This window comes from Pan troglodytes, chromosome 7 (assembly GCF_028858775.2).
Source record: "Pan troglodytes isolate AG18354 chromosome 7, NHGRI_mPanTro3-v2.0_pri, whole genome shotgun sequence".
Classification (NCBI taxonomy): Eukaryota; Metazoa; Chordata; class Mammalia; order Primates; family Hominidae; genus Pan; species Pan troglodytes.
The window spans coordinates 73906952-73916505 of NC_072405.2; the positions used below are offsets into that span (position 1 = coordinate 73906952).

Genomic DNA, 9554 nt, shown 5'->3' on the forward strand with positions numbered 1-9554 from the left:
TCCAAACCACTGCAGTAAAGTGAGTCACACAAAATTTTTGGTTTCCCAGTGTATATAGAAGCTTTATTTACACTATACTGTAGTCTACTAAGTTTGCAACAGCATTACATTTAAATAATTATACATACCTTAGTTAGAAAACACTTGGGCTACAAAATGCTAATGATCATCTGAGCCTTCAGTGAGTCATAATTTTTTGCCTTGCTTGCTTCAATGTTGATCACTGCAAAGACAGTGTTAGGCTTTGGAGAAGGCAACACTAGTAAGACCAGGGTGGCTGAAGGTTGGGGTGCCCATGGCACTTTCTTAAGACAACAATGAAATTTGCCTCATAGATTGACTTGTTCTTTCATGAAAGATTGTGTGTAGCATGTGATGGCTGTTGATAGCATTTTACTGACAGAACTTTTTTCAAAATTAGAGTTAATCCTCTCACAGCCTGCCACTTCTTTGATGTAATATTCTAAGTGTATTGTTGTTGTCATTTCAGCAATGTTTATAGCATCTTCACCAGGAGTATATTTCATCTCAAGAAACCACTTTCTTTGCTTATCCATAAGAAGCAATTCCTCATCCATTCAAGTGTTATGAAATTGCAGCAAATCAGTCACATCTTCAGGCTCCACTTCTATTTCTGCTTCTCTTGTTATTTCCACCACATCTGCAATTACTTCCTTTACTGAAGTCTCAAACCCCTCAAAGTCATTCAAGAGTGTTGGAATCAACTTCTTCCAAACTCCTGTTAATGTTGATATTTTGACCTCCTCTAAGTCACATATGTTCTTAAAGCCATCTAGAATGGTGAATCATTTCCATAAGATTTTCAATGTACTTTGCCCAGATGCGTCTGAGGCATTGCTATCTATAGCAGCTATAGGTTTATGAAACATATTTCTTAAATAATAAGACTTGAAAGTGGAAATTACCCCTTGATCCATGGGCTGCAGAATGGATGTTGTTTTAGCAGGCATGAAAATAGCACTCACCTCCTTCTACATCTCCATCAGAGCTCTTGGGTGGCCAGGTCCATTGTCCATGAACAGTATTCTTTTGAAAAGAATCTTTGTTTCTGAGCAGTAGATCTCAGTAGTAGGCCTAAAATATTCAGTAAACCATACTGTAAACAAATGTGCTGTCATCCAGGCTTTGTTGTTCTATTTATAATGAAAGGCAGAGTAGATTAAATATAGAATTCTTAAGGGCCCTAGGACTTTCAGAATGGTAAATGAGCATTGGCTTCAACTTAAAGTCACCAGCTACATTAGCCTCTAACAAGAGTCAGCCTGTCATTTGAAGCTTTGAAGCCAGGCATTGACTTCTCCTCTCTAGCTATGAAAAGCCTAGATGGCATCTTCTCCCAATAGAAGGCAGTTTTATCTACATAGAAAGTCTGTTGTTTAGTGTAGCCACCTTCATCAATGATCTTAGCTAGATCTTCTGGATAACTTGCTACAGCTTCTTCATCAGCACTTGCTGCTTCACCTTGCACTTTTATGTTATAGAGATGGCTTCTTTCCTTAAGCCTCACAAACCAACCTCTGCTAGCTTCCAACTCTTCTTCTGCAGCTTCCTCATCTCTCTCAGCCTTCATAGAATTGAAGAATTAGGGCCTTGCTCTGGATTAAGCTTTGGCTTAAGGGAATGTGGCTGGTTGGATCTTCTATTCAAGCCACTAAAGTCTTCACCATATCAGCACTAAGCCTGTTTTGCTTTCTTAATCTTCATGTGTTTAGTGAAGTAACACTTAATTTCCTTCAATAACTTTTTCTTTGCATTCACAACTTGGCTAACTGTTTGGTACAAGAGGCCTAGCTTTCAGCCTATCTTGGTTTTCAACATGCCATCCTCAATAAGCTTAATTATTTCTAACTTTTGATTTAAACTGAGAGACATGCAACTCTTCCTTTCACTTGAACACTTAAAGGTATTATCGTAGGGTCATTAATTGGCCTAATTTCAGTTATGTTGTCTCAGGGAATAAGAAGCCCCAAACAGAGGGAGACAGACAGGGAATGGCTGGTCAGTGGAGCAGTCAGAACACACACAATATTTATCAATTAAGTTTGCTATCTTTTTTTTTTTAGATAGGGTCTCACTCTATCACCCAGGCTGAAGTGCAGTGGTGCAATCACAGCTCACTGCAGCCTCAACCTCCCAGGCTCCAGCAATCCTCCCACCTCAGCCTCCTGAGTAACTGAAACTACAGGCATGCACCACTGAACTCGACTAATTTTTGTATTTTTAATTTTTTTGTAGAGACAGGGCTTCACTGTGTTACCCAGGCTGGTCTCAAACTCCTAGACTCAAGCTATCTGCCCACCTCAGCCTCCCAAAGTGCTGGGATTACAGGTGTGAGCCACCACACCCAGCCTGCTATCTTATATTGGCGCAATTCATGATGTCACAAACCAGTTACGATAGCAACATCAGAGATCACTGATCACAGATCACCATAACAGGTGTAATAATAATAATAATAATAATAATAAACATTTGAAATATCGTGAGAATTACCAAAATGTGCCCCAGAAACAAAGTGAGCACAGCTATTGAAAAAAAAAATGGTACTGGTAGACTTGCTCAAAGCAGGGTTGCCACAAACCTCAGTTTGTAAAAACTCAGTGAAGCTCAACAAAGCAAAGCACGACAGAATGAGTATACCTGTGTTGCTGTTGTTATCACTACCTCATGGCTTTAAAATGAATAACATTATTAGGTAAAGCCAATGTAATACGGTATTATTCCTAGACAGTTATGTGACTACCAAAGTCCATTTGACACCTATGCTTGGACTCATGACTTCTCCATGAAAAATACATTTCCTAGCCAGCTCATTGATCAATTAGAATGTGAGTGGAAGTAATGTGTTCAACATCCATATCACTATATTAAAAAGGGATCCTTTGTCCTGGACTTATTTTCTTGGTCCTTCCTGTGAGCTGGAACACAGAAGTGCCTGCAATCCAGGGATTGCAGCACTGCTATTTGCCAACAAGGACAGCTCACTTTAGGCATTTATATAATTTTTACAAGAAAAGGAGGAAAGCCCTGCATTTTTTAAATCTACTTTAATTTAGATTCCTTTTTGTTACAAGAGATTAGGCATCTTAACTAATAATACACACTGACTTCAAACAATAAAACAATGAATCATGTTCCCGTAAACTAAAATCCAGTATAATCTCATATTTTAAAAAGTCGAACCTCGCTGTTCAGTTTCCACATTTGTGATTTTACCTATTTGCTAAAATTTATTTGTAACCCCGAAATCAGTACTTGTGGCTCTTTCACAGTCATTCCTGGATACGTACAGAGGCAGAGGAACAATCTGAGGTGCCAGACACGCATGTTCCCGGCCGAGGTCAAACAAGACAACGCTGTGTCTTCTTGTTTCAGCTCTCATACTGTAAGCAAGTACTCTTTTCATGCTGTATTTAGTGCCACACTTCACATTTTTGTGCTTTTTTTTTAATTGGTAAGTCACTTGATTGTAGAATATTCTATAGTTTTTTTGTTGTTTTTTTAACTTCTGAAGTACAGTTATTTAGCATATGGATTTTTCTCAAATGACTTTCTGTCAGGATGTTTAGGGATACAAATCCCATTGAGAGAAATAAAAATTCATTCCTGAAGATCAAACTGCAGCCTCCCAACAGCATTACCTGTTATGAATGGGTGGCTGGGAAAGTCTTAGAAGGTAAGTTCTTGGAGGACAAGAACCTACATGACAAGTATCAACCACACACAATTAATAGAGTGTGGGGATTTTTTAAAAATATTAGCTTATACTGTGACTTCAGCATGTTGCAACAATGTCTGCACAATGCCAAAAACATCCAGATGGAAGTGGAGAACTCAGCCGCTACCACATGCTTCATCTGCACCGATGTCTTATGGAGACAGCCAGCACGGATCTCTGGGGCCTGGAAGAGTTACCAGGCAAGAAGCCAGAGGGGAGAAATATCGCCAATATATGTTTAAATTAAATTAATTAACATTTATATAACTCTCTACACAGTATAAGTAACTTCTATCAAATATAGTGTCTCATTTAATCAGAACTACCACCCTATAAATTAGGTATTATTATTTGCCCAATTTTACAGGTAAAATTTAAGGCTCCAAAAAATTTAGATCACACAACTCATAAAGAATGGAGCCAAGACTTGAACCCTGGTCTTCTTATGTAGTCAACAATGATTGAGAGCTTACCTGTGCCAAGAACTTCTGACTCCAATGAAACCATACCCTTGTACTGTAATTGATGTCCTCTATGTAGATGTGATGTGTTATCATAGAGAGGAAAGGCAAACATAAATGGTTCATATTTCATTATATATCCTGATTTTCATATATATACATGAATATATATGATCACTTTTCTATCTCCCTACAAAGAACGTGAAAAAGCAAAAAAAAAAAAAAAAAAGCAAAACAAAAAAATACCCAATAAAAATACCCGATACAGGGGGAGGGGTAAACTGGATCTATTTAATATTCACTGGATTTTGTTCTGTACAGCCTCAATACTGCAAACATGAGCCCAGACAGGTTTTGCATACCTTCCTGGACTATCCACACCTAACAAGGCATATGCTTCGGTGAAGACAGACAATAATAATCCAATATGTTTCTAAGATTCACAAGTTGACAACAGGGGCAAGTTGCCAATTTTGCATTCCTGAAAATTATTCCAACTAATGGGCCTAGTTTAATGGTATTATGCTCCAGGATGACAGTTCTGGGTTTATTCTTGTTTCTAGAACCATCAAGATCAACATAATTCTGTCTGCCCATTTTTCATCAGTACATTTTTATTCACCTTAAGGGTCTTCACTTTGGCCATAAGTATCCACTAAAGTATCTTGGTTTAATGGGCAAAAAGACATGCATAGAAACACAACACTGACCTCAGGATTGTCATTTTCTACAGACTGAAAAGAAAGGAACCAAAGTCACCTTCAGAAAATACAGAAAAGTGGTATCAAATGAGAGACATCACAGCCACGTGCAGCAAGTTTCTGAAGTTTCATGGCAACCAGGAGATAAAAATGAGTGGATGCATAAAGGACACAGCCACTTACTCATGTGCTGAGGCAAATGGAACTTCCTGAAGCCTCATGGTTCAAAACCAAACCTCATATCCAGGGCAGGTTGATTTTTCTAGAACGTTAGTCACCTCTCCACAACCACTTATACTTTCACTTGCTATAAAATAATTTTTGTATCAACAGATATTCACATAAGCCTATACTCAACCCCTGCCTGAATTTCCAAAATTATTCCCCCCCCCAAAAAAAAAACAGTGTCAGTTGTTTCCAATCAGTCTGATTTGGTGCCTAAACTGCAAGCTATATAACCCAATAAGAACACATAATTCATGCCACACTTACAGAGGCATTATATTTTGAGTACTCAAAGTGACTTGAATTATACATATTAGAATTTCTAATCATGCATAATTTCATGTCATAAAATAGACACCCTGTAACCTCAGAATTACATTTATCTACCAAAGATTTCCATGGTAAAAACTATCACCATCTATACATACTTTCGAGACACAATATTTTAAATCAGGAGTCAACAGTATATAACTAATGGGCCAAATACAACCTGCAGCCTTAATTTAATATTCACTGGATTTTGTTCTGTATGGCCTTATAGAGGTAAGAATAATTTTTATAGTTTTAAGTAATTGTTTTTTAAACAAAGAAAGAAACAAAAACAAAGAAGACTATGCATGAGAGGGCATATGTGGTCTGCAAAGCCTAAAATATATACTATCTGGCCCTTTAGATAAAAAGTTTGAAGACTTGTTTTAAATGATGAGTTGCAAATACTTATTTTCATTTGTGGTATGTAATGACAGCATAACATTATGATACCACACACCTGAGTTCAGTGATAGAGGCTTCTATTGCTTGCCATTGACAGTAGCTGCCTGAAGCACCATGGAGAGATCTGAGGCCACACTCAAATGTGCAGGAAAGGATACTATTATCAAATAGTCATGATCCATGGATGTGGGAGGGTGAAATGGGGTTACAAGCCCTATGCGTTGCCCTCCTTGCCTTAGCTCCTATGGGGAGATTTTTTTAAGTGTAGCTATAATTATATATGCAATTAAATATGCAAGCATAAGAAACAAACATGTTAACAATGCAAGACTGCATGAAAAAAAAAGCCAGACCTAGCCTGGAATATATCATGCCACATGTTCACTGGGTGACTAAAATTAGCTTGTAGAGTTGCACAAATAAAACACTTATACACTCAGAAAATTCAGGTTTTTCAATTGAACAATTTCTCCAAGTGTAAGGGTTGAGCTTAGGTGCTCTGGAATCCCAGAAACTTTGCCCTTGAGTGCTCCAATCAATCATGTAGATCATTTTAGCAAATATTCATAAATAATAAAGGCATGTTATCATACCCAAGGATGGCCTAGCTGGCGGCTTCCTTATAGCAGATCACACATTTCATGTGCCAATTCTCTTCCCCTACCCATGAAGGAAGAGAAACAAATCTCCAAAAAGGAAGGCTCCTTCTTGAGTCTGCAGTTCCTAGGATGAGACCAGTAACTCCATTCCTTCTAACTCTGACAAGGACATAAACCAGACACACAACATCCCCGTTATACTCCAGTCTCAAAAGCACAGCACGGTATATTTCTGTGGCATTGCTTCAAAATGTATTACCTCATCAATTCATTTCTGAAAAAGTCAAAATAGTGGAGGCAGTCTATTTTGCCAACATTTTGAATCAAAGCTGTTTTGAGTTCTTCACGCACCAGAAAGCAGCGTTACTTAATGAGCTGCATCCTCTCCCAGTATTGGTGCAGTTTTGGGTTCAGAACTGAACACAATATATTCATTCACTTGTTCACTTATTCAATAAATACTAATCAAGGGTGGACTGGCTGTCAGATGCTTTAGTTAGATACTCTTGAAGCACAGGAGGGATCAAAACACAGTCCCTGGCTGGGCTTAGTGGCTCATGCTTTAATTCCAGCATTTGGGAGGCTAAGGAGGGAGGATCATTTTAGCCCAGGAGCTCAAGACCAGCCTGGGCAACACAGTGAGACTCTGTCTCTACAAACAATGTAAAATTAGCAGTTTGAGGCTGCAGTGAGCCCTAATTGCACCACTGCACTCCAGCCTGGGCAAGATCAAGACTCTGTCTCTAGAGAAATAAAAAATGGAAAAAATAACAAATAAGCAAAACAGAGTCCCTGGACTCAAAATCTAAGAGAGGCAGATATAGATGCAAACAAACTAGGGGCTGGGTGCTAGGTGCAGTGACAGGAAAAGCTGGAAGTGCAGCAAGAGTAACCAGAAGGGGCAGTTTATCAAGACATACGGAGACAGAATCAGGACAGGCTTTCTGGACAGGTCAAAGCCCATGATGACCCATAATGCAAGAAGTTGGACACTATGGCTTGACTTGCACCGGCACCTGTGTACTCAGGACAAAAAGATGGATAGGTAACTCTGGATCTCCAGAGGTCAGCAGAGACCTCAAGCAGGGACCATTGCACACAAAGCGGCTCCAGGTAGGACCACAGGCAGCTGTGGGACTGCAAGGACTGAGCCATACCTCGTTAGTCAGTGCTGATCAACCTCATGGTTCACTTGCATATTCTTTACTCAAGAGACCTATTTTTTTTTAAGTTCAAGACATAAAAACTATAACATAACAAAAAGACTTATAACAATACTATCCCAAGTTCTGGGGAGGAGGGGTCCCTTTTTCAGTGTATTCCATGGGTTCCCTCCTAGCAGGCAGAGCGAGGGAGACTTCCTGCTTCTCTCCATAAAACAGCAGCAGCAATGACAACCCAACAACGAGTCCAGCCCTCAGAGTTGGGCCCTCATAGTGCCAGGTGACAGGGACAGGGAAACCATGGGAAACAGCTGGGGATCCTGATTCAGCTTCGATCCCTAAATAATTGTTTTTTCCACCTTGTTATTTTACCCGTCCTAGTCATTGGCCACAAGAGAAAGAATGAGGCTCCCAGGAGGTGAGTAGGTTCTTGATGCACCCCTGCACCCCAGAATATCCATTAGACCTTCTTAACCTGCAAAGCTGGCTCATTGCTATTGTCAGGTCAGGAGGCACAAAGCGGGACACAGGAAGCAGAACCTCCAGGCTATAGTGAAGATGAAAAAGGAGGACAGGGGAGGAGAGGAGGAGAGGAGGTCACCTACAGTGTCCTGTTTGAGAGGCTGGAGCCCACGGCTGAGTGTTATTTTAGAATTTGGTATGTTTTGCCAGTGCAGCATTGCCTGCCTGCCGTTACCCCTACCAGGGGGGAATTAGGCTAATTATGTCTCCAGGCAGGTATTCCCCTAGTTAAGGGAACACAGAAATAAGTAGGAAAGTTGGTATAGATGGGAAACTGTGAGCCACAAAAGGACAGCACCTTGAAGGCCTGTGCTCCCCGGAGCCTTTGTGTCCACATTTCAGAATGAACCATGAGAAGCAGGACAGAGAGGACTCTAAATGGGGTCAGTGAGGAGGCTCACACAGTACAGGTGTCAGAGCTGGAAAGAACCTTGGTCAGCTCATCTAGTCCCAATCTCCTTTATTTACACATGAGGAAACTGAGGACTCAAGACATGACAAGGCTTGCCTAACATCTCCCAGTGGGAGAAGAACGATATATACCCTATTGCCAAACTTTCTGCCCAAAGCTCTTTTTACAACACCTTCATGCTCCAATTGCTCGCCACCCTGAATTTGATTGCTAGGGCTGCCATAATGAAGTGCCTCATACTGGGTGGCTTAAACAACAAGAATTTATTTCCTCACAGTTCTGGAAGCTGGAAGTCCATGATGGAGGTGCCAGCAGGGTTGGTTTCTCCTGAGGCCTCTCCCCTTGGCTTGCAGATGGCCACCGTCCCCCTATCTTTACATGCTCTTCCCTCTGTGCATGTCTAGGACTAAATTTCCCATTGTTATTAAAGTCACCCACCATATTGGATTAGGGTCTGCCTACTAAATTCATTTTAACCAAATCACCTCTTTTAAGGCCCTATCTCCAAACCTGGGCCCATTCTGAAGTACTGGGGGTTAGGACTTCATCATATGAAGGAGGGGGAAATTCAGCCCCTATTACCCCTACAGCCTTTCCTCAGTTCCTTTTCCATAACTTACTTTGCTGGTGCCACACAACCCTGTCACTCTGATGAAAGTCAATTAGACAGGGACCACTGAGCATCCGGAGTTTGATCTCCTGCAAGCCCAGATGCCCATAAAGCTGTTGGTTGTGACGTCCCCACCCAGTAGGGGCAATAAGCTGGACCAATCCAGGCTCTTTCTTGGGCAGTTTGAATGGAGACATGCAGAGAACTCTAAGTAGGATCTCAATGAAGCAGAAGCAAAAGAAGAGCCAAGTCCACAGAACGGCAAGCACAGGAGCCGACCCACAGCCCTGCTGCTGCTGAAGACAGAGAAAGCCTGGACACCAGACCCGGCTGGACTGCAGATGAGAGTCCAGCGACCAAACTGCTCAGCCTTGGTAAGGCCTGCATACAGCGGGGCCTGGCTTCTGA

At 40.9% G+C, this 9554-nt stretch overlaps 1 pseudogene; it reads right to left on the minus strand.

The window, feature by feature from the left end:
- Positions 1–329: 329 nt before the first annotated feature.
- Positions 330–3348, minus strand: LOC129135610 (tigger transposable element-derived protein 1-like; annotated as a pseudogene).
- Positions 3349–9554: the final 6206 nt, after the last annotated feature.